The following is a 16,726-nucleotide window of genomic DNA, read 5'->3' as shown; positions in this document are numbered from 1 at the left end:
ATAACTTGTGCTAATAGCATTATTTAGCTTGAACTGGAATTGCTGCAGGAAACGAAATATGGAATGGAGTATGTATTTTACAGAGCAACTGGATAAACTCAACCATCTTTAGCCAGGCAAAATTTTGCGAGGAGCAACAGCAATTTTTTTGACAGAAGTGTGTTCAGCTGTACTGCTTCGCACCAAATATTCGCCTGATACGGAATCTTCTTCAGCAGTGATACTTCCTCCAGCACTGCTCTAGCCTCTCTGTTTTCAGCTTGGAGGCTTCCTGAGCCAAGTGGAATTTCTCAGGTTTTCTTCCATGAACATGTTGAGCTCCCTTTGTGCTCATGTAAACATCAGCATCCTTAGACGAGGATTTCCGTACCTCACTGCTCTATTCATTCCTCCTATGTTGCTTCCATGTGATGACTTCTCAGCTTACAGAAAAGGTTACTGGTCCCTAAATGATTTCACATATCGTACTATTAAATTCCATTTTCTGGCATTCCAGCTCACAAAACCCACAAGCTCTTCTGTATAACTACCCAGTCCTCTTTGTACTGGTGATGGTTTCCAGTCTGGTGTCATCCACAGAAATTTCATGAGCGTGTTCTCACTCTTTGGCTACTAATTTATTGAAGGAGGAATGCTATGAGTAACTCCTCTCCCTTGTGATAATTTCCACTATTAATACAGCCTGTTGTAGTTTTTTCCCTTTGGTCAATTTTTTTATGTATCTTGTAAGTCTTATTTTTATTTTAAATATGATTTAAGTATTATTTCTTTAATGCAATTAAAGTATTACTAAGTATTACTTCTATTTTAAATAATTTCATGTGGGGGGACAGTATCAAACATTTTATTTAAATGTATATAGGCTATCTCCACTAACACAACTCATTTCTGGTACAGCTGTAATCAAAATGTTAGATAAAACATTGGACGTGAGCCATCTTCGACTTAAAAAAATATTTTTTTAATTAATCCTATGTCCATTTACTTCCTTGTCTTTTATTACTTACTTCAGTACTGTGGATGACCTTGAAACATCATAGAGTAAAACAAAGGTTTATAAGCTGGTCAAGCTGAATATCAAAACCAGGTTAGCTTTTCTCCCCTTTCCACGTATTGGGAGTTTCAAAATTTGCAGGACTCCACTTCTGATGGATAGAAGCTTTCCAAATTAACATGCTCTGGTTTATAACTTTTTTTTTTTTTAATGTGTTGCTGCTGTTCTATAGTTAGGCAGCTGTCCTGTGGCTTAAGGGAGGCTATTTTCCCTTTGATTATTTACTCAAGGTATTTGTATGAAATCACATCCCCTTTTAGTTTTGTTTTGCTCAACTAAATGAGCTGGGTTCTTTGTCCAGTCCTTGAAAAAGGGCTCTCTGTCTGTTTGGTTATCCCGTAGTTCTTCTCTGCACCTCTTGCAATATGAAGTCATCTCTGTTGCATGTGAGTGAACAGAATCGTATGCTGGAATGAGCTTTTGTGAGACTCTCAAACAACAAAAGTACTTTCTTGGCTCTAAAAATTTCTCAGCTCTGTGCATTTTAGCTTGTTTGCCTATTTGGGGAAGACACCCACACTGCTAGCACATGTGAATGCTGTGAATTGACTGGTACATCCAGATCTTTCTTTTCCTTTACTGCTTTAACTTTTAAGACTATATAATTGATATTAGGAAGCTATGTATGAAGCTACATTCTAGTTCTTCCCATTTATGCACATCTGTGCCTTCGTGAATGATTTTTCTCTGTTCTGATCATTCTTCATGTTTTCTTGATAGTGGCAAACCCTATTAGAGTAGTCCTGCCTTTTATCCCAAAATCACTAAATAAAACATGAAATAAATGATGTACAAACTGATTTTTCTGGATCTCCATTTGGTAGTTTTGGTAAAATCTTGCTGTTTCTTTTGGAGCTTATCTGCAACTTAAATAGCCTGTGCTAAGGAGAAAACAGGATAACACTTTTTATATACTTTTATGTCTTTCAACATACATAGCCTCAGCGTCTCTGTTACTCTTAATCCAATAAAGACATGGCATAATCAACTATACTCAATATAGATACCAGTTATGAAAGGTTGCAATTTGGTCACCATTGCTTGTGAACAGTTAAGACTTTTTTTCATCAATGTGACTTATTTCCTCTTTTCTTTGAGTGACAAAAATGTGTAAAACCAGCAATTTAACTTCTTTTTTTTTAAACCAGAAAAGTGGAGTCTTCAACTTGCTTGGTATGGCAACCTTTGATCTATTTTAAGAGGAATATTAGAAATTATTTAGGCGTGATCATAGGACTGGATGTTTCTTTGTCTACAAGTATCATGGTTGTTGCGTTTTCTGACTTTGAGTACCGAGGACAGCTTGCGCTACTCTTTTCCATCTCTTTTGTTTGTTTGTTTTCTCTGCTGATGTTTTTGAAATATGCTGTGTTTGTTGGACAGCTGCTTATGTTATGGTCACTGCAGAAGGTTTGTTGTTGCTGAGCGTATGTGGACTTGACAACACTTGCTCTGGCTTGTTTCTGGTAGTTGGGTTGCTGATGCAAAGTGGCAAGTGGGGTTGACACACTTTCTTTTTGGGGAAGGAGATGTGACATGCAGGGAAAATAGTGACTGATGGAAAAACAGTGCATGTATGCATTATAGTTCAGGCTTTTGTTTCCTTTTGCTTATTATCTTTTTCTGATCATCCAAAAGACTCAGGGAAGTTGGAAAGCTTTAAAAGTCTGGAATGCTTTTTTTTATTACCTTCTTACAGCTTTGAAAGATTGAGATGAGTATTTATGTGAAAGGATCCGTTCTTCCAGTATTAGACATACAAGCCAGGTAGGTTAAAGTGAGTTAAAAAAAGTGTACTGCTGCTACAGAGGTTGTTTTAGAATGCTGCAATAATATTACACATCTCAAACGTAATATTGCATTCAAATTGTAGCCTGAAATTAAGAACAAAAAAGTGGAAATTGGCACTTAAATATCTGAAGTTAACCCTTTATTTATTGTATTTCTGAAATCAGTTTTTAGTCCAACTTGGCCTCTTCTTTGGGTAAGAGCGGATGTACAAGAAACAAAACCTGTTATGAAATCACCATTGTTCATAGCAATAGTCCGTAACTGTTTGCAACTGTTATGCTTCAATTCTTTTATTTAGCTTTTACTGTATGTAGGAAATACGCGTGGTATATGTTTCAAGTATTTGGAAATAGAGAACGAAGAACACAGAAGTTGATGAGTGCCAAATTGAAGTCTGCCTTTGTAACTTTGATTTTTCTGTGCAAAACGCGTATGTTCAGATACCATGTCACTGAAAAGCATACAAGAGCTCAGAGTCACTCGATGTGGACTACAGACAATACCCAATTAATGATTATTTAATCACAGAAGCCCAAAGGGAAGGAGACCATCTGGATTATTGAGTTCAGTCCTTTTGATTATCTGAAAAGATTGTTTTATAATCTCATTAATAAATTTAATCAACAGGTTTCTTCTGCCCTGCAGAAATTCCTGTCTTCCCCACTCCTAGTGAGATGTTGAAGACTTTCTTTTCAGTGGGTGTTTAGCTAGGCTAATGCACTACTTACTGTCTGTGTTTCATGGCCCACTGTAAATACAGATTACTATTTTTTTCTTGCTTTGTTTTCTCTGATGGTTATTGCTGTAGAAGCAAAAGATATTGGAACACTTATCTGCTGTAGGAGTCGTGATGTCCCTCATAATGAGGTCTTTCAATACGGGTTATGACCTTTGTGGTTCTTGAACCTGTGCTTAGGTAAAAGGTCTCAGTTAGTATATGAATAAGTATATCAACCGATATGAAATCCACCTGTGAGGAGCTGGCCTATGAGGTACTTCACTTTGTCATTGCTGTCTATAACCAGTTTGAGTTGTTTGTGGAGTTCCTGAAGTGGAATAAAAACTATGTAGCTGGAACCACACCAGAATTTCACTAACCAAAAGTGAAGACATGTTAACCATCGGTAGCAAACTTGAGGATAGTCTTTGGCAAAATAAAAGGGCTTTGTGTGCTGTAAAATGTCATGGAGAAACTTTCAGGGAAAGAAACCTGGACTGGTTCCACAGCAATGTCTGGATGAATCTTGAGAGGCACCATGTGCAGCAATCTGTAGGCTATGACTGGTTCCTAGAATTCAATCAAGAGTTGCCCGTCAGGGGACCAGATTTCATTGATGTAATTTGTACAGGTGGAAAAACGGATATGAATTTGAGAAGTGGAAGAAAAATCCTAGAACTGTTTTTTGTGTTGAAATACGAGGGCGGGGAAGCTGTCCCATCCTGCAGTTCCTCAGAAGCCGGTCTTCAGCGGCCTCTGCTGGTTCCCTGGCAGGAAATTAGGCAGCAAGGGAAAAGCTGCCAGGGTAGGGGTGAATCTGTGTCGGTGTTTTTTATGATTGTTTTTTTCATTTCCTGTAAGCAAGGGTTCCATTTGGGCACTGGGGAAAAAAAGAACGATATGCAGTAAAAGTAAACAGGTCGAGTTTCTCTGTCTCCTCTTGTACTTTGTTCTCCAGCTCTGGGCTTGATCAGGCAGCCTGTTAATTTTGTTATCCTGGACTGTGAGCGGAACTGAGCTGGGAATATTGGACCTGCTGGGTAGATGCAGTAGCTACGTTTCATTCAAATTGGGGATACCATTAAGTGTCCTTTTTTGATGACAGTTAAAATGAGAGAGAACTCTTTAATGAGTGAAGTAAATGCTGATAGATTTGTAGTCAGGCAGAGATTGCTGACAATTGCAGAAAGCCAAAGAAGACTTTATGCTTGAGCTACCAGAAAGTGGGAAAAGTTCATGCTGCCTGAAGTGCAGAGGGCCCTCTGGAAGAGCAAGCTTGGGACTGTGCACAAGGCAAATGCTCTGTGCGGTTTGGTTCAGCGATGTATATGAATGAAGAGGAACATTGTGTGCATTCCTTGGGGAGGGGGGAGGCGTGTATAAGGGGAGGTGCTGGGTTCTGTTTGTTTTTAAAGCAAGGCTGCACCAGTAAGTACTTAGCTTGGTTTGTCAATCTTTGTTTGCCTTTCTTCTAAAATACACACATGTTGGAAAACTGAATTTTGACTACCGGAGGAGGCCGGCAAGGATAACATACGCTTAAAGTGCAGTTCCCATTAACTTGATACATTGTTTTGGGTGTTGAACGCTTCTGAAAATCAAAGTTATCTGGGAAACAGAGGAACATTCTTTTGTTCTGGATGGGGTTGTATGACTGACTTGGGTTGCAGCTCAGAAACAAGGGTACAAACTAGTTCTCCAGAGCAGCCAGCATCCACGTTTTGTTCAGTACGCGTTCTAGCTTCTTTAACATGAATTTGTCAGAAAAACTTCATTCATTCAGTCTCTTTCCTGAAGTAGTGTCCACTTCTGCATTCATTGAAGCTGAACAGTTTTCATAATCTTGTTATATTTCAGACTGCTTTTTGAAGTGTGCAGTAAGTCTACCACATCAGATAAGGAAATAGATAATCTATTCAACACTTCTAAATTTGTTTTATTTGTTACTTATTATCCACCAGAAAAGAGAGAATCTTAAATATTTGGGACAGCAGAATCTTGATATTAATAAAGTTTTAAAGTTTTTTTTCAAGTTTTGTTGAAGAAGGTTGTTTCTTCAGTCTGTCGGTAGGCGTTAAACTCTGTAGCAACTGGACCTAATTAAAAGGACGGCTTATCTGCAGGGAAATATATCATGAAATATTTTTTTGTATTTTACAGTAGAAGAAACAAAGAAGTACCTTTTCCAGGCGAGTCTGGCAATACTAAACAATGTTAGCAAGTGCTTTAGTGAAGTGAGAAGCGTGTGCTGTGAAGTACATGGGTGCAAGTTTTTCTCCCAGGTTCTATGCACTGCATTTTCCCATCATTCCATTTGCTGGAGGTGGACTATACTAAAATGAGTTTTCACCTTACTGCTGATCAAAGTTAGCCATAATCACAAATATTTACATTTCATTGGTACAGATTAAGTGTACTGCTTCAGTATTGTAGTGGCTGCATCCCTTCAAAGACCAACTTGAATAATGTGGTGTCGGATTTACTTAATATCACATCGATTCTATCTGGTATAACTGTACATTCTAATTTACTGTTAAATGTACTTTGTTTTGTCTTTGCTTCCTAGATGTGCTTTTTAAAAAAATGTTCTTTTTATGACCTTGGCTTGGATAATGGTAAAGGATGGGGCTAAAACCTCATTTTATTTGTAGCTTAATTGTCTTTTCCTGCAGCATTATTATACAGTTTTACAAGGTGTGCTCTGAGATATTGTCTTTAGAAGCAGAACTTGTAATTTAAGAGCAGATTTGTAATTAAAGATGTTAAAATCCAAGAAGAATCTGGTTAAGTGCCCAACCCTTTTCTTTTTGATTGTCTGCCATGTAGTACTTGGCAAGAATGTCGCTGACTTGCCTAGACAGGTACAAAAGCTTGTTACCCATACATAGTAGGTATGCTCTTTTCTACCTGAAGTTTTCTGTTTAAACCTTTGTTTTCCTTATTGTTTATCTGTATCTTTAAAGGTTTTATCTTTAGTTTAATAAAAAGTACAACCCAAACCACGAAAACGTTTAAAATGAGATTTGGATACACTGCTGAAATGAAGCATTTCAGTAATACTGGATTTTATTTACAACTCCTTGACAAGTGAGGACTTTTATTATATTTTTATTTACTTCCTAGGGGCCAAACGTCCTGAACTAAGAGCAGAGTACTGAGCATTTTGAAAATACATGTTGCTTCTGCAGTGTGCAGGTGATTTTACTCCAGGAGCTCTGTAGAGAGCGTGATTGTCAAATATGACTAAGCAGAAAAGCTGCTGTTAATTTCCTACTTTATTCCACCTGAAAAAATGTCGAGTTACTGGCTTTTTGCAAGCTTTGTTTCAAACTGTCATAGTTTCACAGTCATCTTCAAGTTAGCAAAATGCTTGAGCAGCAACTTTCACTTCACTTTCATGTTTACTCGGTTCTTTGCTTTTTGCAGTTATTTCTCTGTCCCTTTTTTAGGTAGAAGGAAGACTCATTTTGATTAACTTAGGATATTGGTATTAATATAATGGAGGTCGATGAAAAACTAGAGGCACTGTTTGTTTATCAGGCAGTGTAAATCAGAGGCAAAAGTAACTATTTTTTAAGTATGTGTCTTTCGAAGCCGATTTGTAGGTGTTATAAATGTGTGCTCTGCAGGTTAACCTCTTGAGTGCTTGAGTTCAATGCCTATTTTGGATCAAAGGGAAAGAAATGGGGCTTATCCTAATACATAGAATAATAAATCTGTTAGATCTATTTCAGCAAAATGTTTAAACACATCTGCAGACAGAACTATGCTAATGGGTGTGATTCACTATGTGTAATTGTCAGCATTAGTAATACTTTCTTTATATTTTCCTGAAGATCAGGAGTTACAATATTAGCTGTTTGCATGGTGAGATAAGACTGACAAAACCTGGATGTAGACAGTTGTTCCACAGGGACATGGTGGTTCAAAACCATGTTGAATTGCCTGGACTAAATTAAAATTGAATTAATAAAAGTTAGCTGCAAAATGATGAAAATCATTTTTCTTAGATGACAGTTGCCAGACAAGTGATATTTATTGTTACCATCTCAGGATATCAGCCGTCATTTTTTATTTAGAGAGTAATTTGTGAACATGCCAAAATTTTTAGTGTGAAGTTGTTGCTTGCTTTCCAGTCAAGACAATGATCTTGTCAAGTGGCTTCAGAAAATGTTTTTATTTCCTTCCTTGCAAATCACAGATTGATGCTGTTCTTTAAATGCTACTGTTGTGCTTTACTTTTAGTGCAGAAATATTTTAATACCTAAAACTATTTCAGACAGTGGTAAGATTTATTCCCTCAACACTGTGCATGTTATTACTCCCAATATTCAATTTTAAATAGCCTGACGTTTTTCCTTTTGCTCTTTCAGTTAGCTATGTAGTGAGTTGCAGTTTGAGGTCATTTATATTTTAAAAAAAAAAATTACTTATTTTTACTTGTCTCGTGCAAAATCATTATATGAAATTCTCTTAATAAACAGATGACAGGTATCAAGTCGGGCTTTGATATACTCATTTAACAGTGTATTTAGTCCTTTCAGTTGAAATGTGAAGTGATAAATCTTCATCAAGGTGTTAACATCAGTGTAACAGATACTCTTCAGTGTCACTGGCTGGTTTTTATCCTCTTACTGTGAACTTGAGAGGGTGGACAGCTAAATCTCCAGGTAAAGAGTGGCACATCTCTTTTGAGAGTGGCATTTCCATGCCTTTGGAGAGTATCGAATTGTCTAAGGAAATATTGAAACAACAGAACAGAGGAAGGAAAATTGAAATTACTGAGGTGTATGACAATGTCATCTGACAAAGAAGTAAAACAGCACTCGCTTTTATGACTTTCAGTATATTTCCATGTGTGCCATGTGATTGCTGAGCATTCAGTATGTGAATTATTAGGCATTGAAATTGAGGTTTTGCATCTGGATTTTTATTGCAGTTGAAGGATTAAAAAACCAGCACAGGTAGAAACATAAATTGCAGTTATTCCTGAAGTTAAACATTACTAATCCAGAACATCTAGTGTCAAGGTTAAACGCAAGATACAAAAATACATGATTAAGGCATTCGGACATAATATCCAGTATTTGCTATGCAGGAACTATCATGTTGATGCAGAACAGTTATTGCTTAGAGATTTTTAAACTGATAGTTTCCCTCTCCCTTACTGAGCAATTTAAAATTCTGCAGCGGGATTACTGGCTTTGCCAGGTGATCCAGAGAATTTCAGTAGGAATGTCTTCAAGTTTTATGTGAGATTTAAATACCTCATGTACTTGATGGATTTCTGCATTGCAAGGAAACATTTACTCCTGTATACTGACTACAGTAAGGAACAATAGAATCATTTAGGTTGGAAAAGACCTTTAAGATCGAGTCCAACCGTTACTCTAGCACTGCCAAGTCCACCCACTAAACCATGTCCCTTAGCGTCATTTCTACACAGCTTTTAAATACCTCCAGGGATGGGGACTCCACCACTTCCCTGGGCAGCCTGTTCCAATGCTTGACAACCCTTTCGGTGAAGAAATTTTTCATGTTACCCAATCTACACCTCCCCTGGCACAACTTGAGGCCATTTCCTCTCATCCTATTGCTTGTTACCTGGGAGAAGAGACCAACGCCCACCTTGCTCCCCCCTCCTGTCAGGCAGTTGTAGAGGGTGATAAGGTCTCCCCTCAGCCTCCTCTTCTCCAGGCTAAACACCTCCAGTTCCCTCAGCCGCTCCTCGTAAGACTTGTGCCTCCAGACCCTTCACCAGCTTCATTGCTCTTCTTTGGATGTGGAAGATGGGATCTCAGCTGTGACTTTCCCTGGGGATGGCTGTAGCTGACCTGCAGTGGCAGTGTCTGAACTGGTGGTTCCCCAGGGGGCTTGTGGCGCACCACTGCGGCACACCAATTGGCAGTGGGTGGCCAAGGGACAGGGTGTGCTATGTGCCAGGCCCAGCAGCTAGTCTGTGAGTTTGCATGAATAAGATGATCAAGGTTAGCAGAAGAAAAGGAAAGATGGGAAGTAATTTTGGAAATGTAGATAAGTAGTGAATTGAAAGCCTTTTGACGTGGATTTTTGGATGTGTCTGTATGTTCACAAATTGGAAAAAAGACAAAGCGTTTTGAACAGTCATCAGTGTGGACTTGAACAGGCTAGAAGCAGTGTTGGTGCTGGATGCTATAGACTGTTTCAAATACTGTTTCTGGGGGATCTAAAATAGCCCCCCACAAATCTATGTCCTCTTTTTGCAACTTGCTGCATCAGCATTGCTTATAAGGAAGCTCACAGTTTTTTATTTTTCCCATTGACCAGATGCAATGGTGGTCAGCTGTCATGCCTGAAATGCTTGTCCTTTCACTGGTCAAACCTGGTAGTGTAGGGGTAGCTGGGTGATGAGGTGCTTGGGAAGCTGCAGGAGAAGACAAGGCTCAAGAAGTGAATGATGGAGCTATATATATCAGCCATCTCTGTAAAATTTAGTGATGTGGGAGGGGTGGAAAGCATTGGTTTAAACTAGTTGCAAATAAACTTTTAAATGGTACTGATAAATAAGATGGGCGAAAGAGAGAAAACAAGGAGGAAAATTGAAGCTTCTGCATACGGATAATGTGACTTTTCTTCTCCCTCACCAGAAAAGTAGCAGTCAGAGAGAAGGGAGCTGCAGGAGTTCGGTTTTTTACAGCTCATATTCCTTAATGGATCTAATAGTGGAACCACAGTTAGCAATTTGAGGGGTGTCTCTGATTACCAGCATGCTGTTCCTGTGGTAGGCAAACAGCAGAAGCTCAGGTAAACTGTGGTTTGTAGAAGTCAGATTAAGCATTGCCTGGATTCTTAGTAGCTGTAGATTGTTTTTTTTAAGTAACATGAGATGTAAGGCTGCAAGAATTTTTGAATTATTGATGTACAGAAGAGAATTTTGTTTGTATAGGGAGATTAGAGGACTTGTAGATTTACCTTTAGGCTGTCATATAGCTATTTCCTGAGTGGTTTCTTTAACTATGATGAGGTACATTTAAATAGGCCTGTTACTTTTTGTGTGTGTGTATGTGTGAATAGAAAAAAAGTGAATTTTTATAGATAATGGCCTGTTAGTGAATATTATATTTTATTTCCTTTAGAAAGTTTCAGATGGCTTATTTCTGATGAATTTTTAAGATTTCTATGATTAGAAGCACAGTAAGAAATTCTATTAATGAGCTGAATAAACTGTGATAATGAGGTAATGCAGAAGGAGTCAGTTTGAGAAAAGTTCAACATCAATAATTTTTGTTTTCCCCAGAATGTTAATAATAAATTAACTTTTTTTCCTTTCACCTTATCTTTCAGGAATTCCATTAATGATAACAAACATGTTTTCTACCTGTCACTGGGTCTGTATAATGGTTTTGGGTGAAACTGAATTAGAGAAACATGCTAAGAAGGCTGTTCATGGAAAATTTTGGCATTTGTAAAACATGGAGGTGAAAATAGAAAATAAATTGTGCATGATTATATGTTCAAGTGACTTAATGAAGTTCTTAAGTATTCTGTTGCAAGGTTTCCTGGTTCTGCAGTAGTACAGAAATCTGAGAGATTGTTGACCTCTGCAAATATATTAAAAATCCTACTGTATTATTAATTTTTGTGCTTTATTCAGCTCAGCATCTTCCATGCCAATTAACTTGACATTCCATTTATTTTGGCTACTGAAGTTTGTAGTGAAAATGCTAAATTGCAGTGTAAGACTTGTCTACCAGGGAGGTGAGTAGAAATACGAAGAAGGTATGAATTAGGAGTGCTATGGTCTGTGAAGAGTGTTAGGAAAGCCCTTGTGTTTTCAGTGTGCTTGTTTCTCAGTTGCGTTGTGGGTTTCTTTAGGTTGAGGTCTAGTTCAAAAGCTATGAAAAATGTTTAGGAAACATCTGAACTTGCCGTGTAGGAATGGAGTACTGTAAGAAAAAACAACCTTCCTGGAAGTTTTTAACTATTTGTGAGGTAGACAAAACCAATTTCTGGTTAACAATCAAAGAAATTACTTTTGGCGGTAAAGTAGAGAGTCAGTAGAAGTTAGCATTAGTTGGAACTGCTGCCTTCATGAACAAAAGTGCTTCTTTCTATGAAATATACCCTGCTTAACAGTTGAAATAGATTTGCTTGCTTGTAGTTGTTTGTGTAATGTTTTGGATTTTTCTGAATTTGTTATAAGAAATCCTTCAGTGGACATTTTGTGCTGCATCAGTGTTTCCAGAAATGCATGTTTGGTGATCTAGAGGAGAGGTCACAAAGCGACTTAAATTGTGGCAGTAAACATGTGGGTCCCACTGGCATTTCACTTCTGAAGCGACCTAAAATAAAACCTCTCTTATTAGTGTGCGATAAAGATGGATTTTTTAAAATTTCATTATAGACTTTTTTTGAGTGCTTCACATAATTTTAAATAGTAAATCTTTATTTCATTTTCTGTTTTCAAATACTGGTTTTAATCTAGGACTGTGTAAATTTGTTCTTCCATTCCTAGCGGATTATAAATTGCAAAAAGAAACAGGAGCTTAAGTGTGTTCCTGGTAGTTTTTCTCAGCTTCTGACATAGCTGCTAACTGAATTAGCTGAGTAAGAGGAGGAAATATTTTCTCTGTCCCTGCCCAGAAGCTAAAGCATCAAACAAACTTTTGAAAGCAGTTTGGAGGTACAAGAATTACTTTATCACCATGCGTTATGGGAAAGTTAAATTAACAAGGATGATGTTAAAATGTGGAGTTTCCAATATGATAGGAAAGGTTTGTGGGGAATATAAGGTTTGTGTTGAAATAATCATGTATGCATGCATTTTGAAAAGCTCCTGATGTGGTCTGGCATCAAGGTCTTAAAAGCAAGCCTTTACACTTCATCTGCTATTAGAAAAAAAAACCAAACACAAACCCCTGGAATTTTAAATGCTATATATAATATAAAAAAAATAACTAAAATTAGGTGAAATTTTTTCTTTTTATCATTCCATCTAAGATAGCAATTGCTTTTACAGTGGCTTCCCTTCTTTTAAGAAAGATGCAGAGCTCTAATCTTGGAAGGTCTGGTCAGTGAAGTTATTCCTTCTACCTAATCAGTTTGTGTCAAAATACATTTATGTTAAAGTACACTTATAATGCTGTAGTTAACAGCTTCTCCCCTCCCCCCTGCAAAAAGTATGCTTGAAGCTCAAGGTGGTCAAAGACTGTCTAGTGGAAGCTTTTTCTGTGTATTGGGATGGATGAATAAATCTTTTGAGAGGTGAGCACTTGCCATTTTTGGAAGACAACAGTATAAATATGCTACTTAGTGAGACAGATGCCTTTGAGGAAATATTTCTGTATTGGGTGTTTTTGTTGATGCTAGGAGAGAAACATTGTATCTTTTTCAAAAGCTTTGGAAAATGGTAGGAACAATTCTGTTTTAAGTCCTTCCTGTAATTTACGCTGTTTCAGCTGTTAAAAGGTCAGTTAGAGATTTGCAGTAAACTTAGCTTGTAGATGTTATTCTCTTAATTTTCCTTCTTTTTTAAAGCGTGGACCTTTACCATTGATTGGGGTAAAGACTCTCTTCGTGAACTTGGCATTCACATAGACGATGGTAACTCTTAAATTGAAGCTTTTAATGTAGTTTTTTATTTTTTAAGGATGGCTATTTTCTTGTCAACAGGTCTAACAATTAGAGGAAGGACTTTGTACTTAATCTGAAATATGGCAGGAGAGGAATGTCCTTTAAAGCTTTCTAGATCTTAGGTTGATACCTCCCCCTGCCCCCGCTGTTGAAAACAGTTTCTACAGGGCATGAAAAACAGGTTTATAGTTAGTTAATGCTTCTCTGGAAATAAACTGTAAAAATACTATAATAAAACCAGTTTTTAGAGATGTTCTATTTTGTAAAGCAACGGTTTGATTGCTTGGAAGGAAGGCAGACCAACCCACTCAAATGGGCTACTGCTTAGTGTGTCCTTAATTATAACATGGCTTTTTTTTTTTTTATAAGTATAGGCTTCTCCTTAGGTTGCCTGCTAAAGAAGCTTATCTTAAATGTCACGGCTGCCTTTTTAAAGTTGACTTGTATAAGGATATCCTGTATAGTATGTTGTCTTAATTGCTCAGAGTAGCTGCAAACAACAAAGGGACCTACAACAGACAGCTGAATACTTTCCTTCCTTACACAACTGGTACTGGTGATGGTGTGGATACTGTAACTGAGGGGAAAGTGCTCCTAGTTTCAAGAAAACAGAGATACTCGTGACCATTTGTTTAAACATGCATACACTGAAGTGAAATTGTAAATGACAGACCTTCTTAGTATTCAACTTGCTCAAGGATTGTGAGGAGTTATTTCCTGTAGGGGTTGGGAAATGGTGTTCTCCGCCTGAATGGGGAGGCTGGTGCTCTGGACGGGAGACTTGCTGACTCAAGGTGGGTGGGTACAGAGATTGGGAATTTCCTTCCAGGATTAGAAGACAAAGAGGGTGGCTAAGAGCACTGCAGACATCCTGGGACAGCATGGGTTAGTGATCTGGACTAAATTATGGAGAGAGGAATTTTTGCTAACGGTGTGTCCGAGGAAGGCTGGTTGAAGAGGAAGCCTCGCAAGGCTGCATACTCCTGATTGGAGACTTCTCCCTCCCAGTCTTAGGTGTGGCTTAATAGCTATTCTTAGGTAATAAGGAAACTCGGTTATTTCTTTTTCTCTTCTTCCCCAACCCATACTGCACCTTTTATGTGGGTGTGTACACATGTATATGTTTTTCTTATATTCTGCAGGTAGTGGAAGAGAACTACATACAACTGTAGGAAAGACGGCAGCTTTGATAGGTTAGGATCTTGACCACCAGATAACAGGTTTTGTAGATCTTCCTATGGCTTGGTTTTACTCAGTGTCTGATAGTTAACTTTTCCTTTTAGGTAGCAAGACCAGGATGTAGAAAATAGACACAAGTTAGGATAACTCTGAAAGGAAATACTGGTTTATTGGTTTCAAAAGGAATGAAAAATTTGGTTGTACTGAGAAAGAAAAGGGCTGTTGGGCTGTTACCCTTGGAAGAATGCAGCTTAATGTCTCTTGATTTTCTTTTCTTTGAGAATCTTTACTGGAAATGCTGCATGAGCAAAATGATAAAAAATATCTTGAATCCTGCTGATGTCCCATGTTGTCATGCTGGGTTGGTAAACTCTCTTGCCATAATGCTGTGTGTTTTCTGAACTATCTGAGTAGCTTTGCAGCATGGCTAACAGGGCTTTGGCCTAGGGAATCTGCTCGTATGTTCAGTCTCAGCAATGAGTGCGTTTCCATGACCATTGCGTAAAGTGTTGTCATCTGGGGGGCCCAGACTGCTACAAAAATATGGGATACAAGTAAGCCCAGAGTGCGTGCATCTGTCTCTTCATGGGAAGATTTACATCTCAGCCACGTACAAACCACGTTTTGAGAAAAAGCTCACTGACACTGTCAAAACGGATTTCTTTTTTAAGTTTACATCTGTGCTCTTATAGATTAAATGACATAGAGATTTCGCTAAGGGTTAAGTGATTATTTTAAAACAGACGTTGTTTTTATAACAAGTATTTAAAAAAATAATTTCTCAGAACTTGAAACTTCAATTGAAAACTTTGAAAATGCCTTTGTATAAAGCAAACATGGATGGTTTCTGTCTGAAAAGAAGTTGTTTCAGATACTCAAGTAATTAAAATATTTTGTTGTTTTCTAAGGTTGCCTGAATATTCCAGCTGAAATTTTGGGCTTGATTGAGGGTTTATAATAGGTTGTGAAAGTGTTGTGTGTTTTCTGGGTTTTTTTTCTCTCGTTTTTAATTATTGCACCGAGGTAAAAAGATCAGTTGAATATTTTCCTGTTTGACCAAAATGTGGGGTTTTTTCCTCTCAAACTTACCACGTTCGAACTTGCCTATTTGCTCATCTGTTCCGCTGCCCAGCGCTGCGTATGCCACTACCAGCTCCATCCGAGGGCTTGCAATGAGCACGCATTAACGAAATGTGGCCGTGCTCTGGGTTGTTGCGGATTAACTGGTGGCTGAAATAGGGTATTCCTCTGCTTACAAACAATTGTTTCCTACCTGAGCTGTGTTTTGAAAAAACAGAGTAACACCTTTCACAGCAGACTGTTTACACAGGAGCAGGACGAGGGAAACAAGCTGTTAGTGACTACTCTCATGAATAATCTGGCAGCCTGCCCAGCAGCCTGAATTGCCACCGGTTGGGAAAACGCAACCAAGAGAGATCTGTTAAAGAATGTGCTCTTTACTGTGCTGTATTGTAGATGCAAGATGGGAGACTCCCCCCGCCCCATTCCTCACTGGGCATTAGGATTTCAGTGGCTGTTGAGGTTTGGCCTCAGTTGAAAGGCTTTCTTAGTGGTGGTTGTTTTTTTTTTTTTTGTTTGCGTGCAAATGAACCGCTATGTTAGCGTCATTTTGGCAGACTGAAAGTTAAAAAGCAGCAAAAATAAAACCTGTGTGAAAGATGCTGCTTTCAAATAAGGGAATTGAAGCTGTTGTGGTCACATTTTTTATTAACAGAAAATTATCCATGGGAGAACAAATCTGCTGGGTAGCTGCCTGTTCATTGCACTTACCCATTGATTGTGCCTCTCAAGTTCAGTGGTACACCTTTGAGAGTTGGTAGTCCATGGGGATGAGAGTGAGGCAGCCCTGCAAGTTGTTGCCTATTGTTGGAGATGTCAAAGTGCATGGATACTTTCCCAGTGAAGCTGTTTTTACAAACATTCTTTAATAAAAGATTCCAAACAGCATAAAGGTCCCTCTTTCAGGAATCTGTCGAAGTGACAGTGCTCTGTTCCCAGAACAGCTTTCCCCAAGAATTTGATTATGCTTAGATTTACAGGAAGGACCAGATGTTCTCACTACTTAAACTAACATCGAAAAAAAGGAAAATGAAGGAACCACGTAGAAAAACTAAGTTCAGGCATTCATGTAAACTCTGAACAATGTCTGCAGTTTTAATTTAGTTTATGGGCTTTCCTATCTCATTTTCATTTCAGAATAAGCCCTGTGAAATACATTCATGCAAAATTTAAGTTGAAAGAACTGAGAGCAGGCTCTGCAGGGTTCTGCTGTACCACAAGAGGGCATTTTTGGTGCCAACTCTGCAACTATTAAGGAATAAATGTGCTTTTAAATGCCTCACTTTGCGTGA

The sequence above is a fragment of the Egretta garzetta genome, unplaced genomic scaffold, assembly GCF_000687185.1.
Source record: "Egretta garzetta isolate BGI_Z169 unplaced genomic scaffold, ASM68718v1 scaffold133, whole genome shotgun sequence".
NCBI classification, from domain to species: domain Eukaryota; kingdom Metazoa; phylum Chordata; class Aves; order Pelecaniformes; family Ardeidae; genus Egretta; species Egretta garzetta.
The sequence above is the reverse complement of the archived record's forward strand: the minus strand, read 5'-3'. Positions refer to the sequence as shown.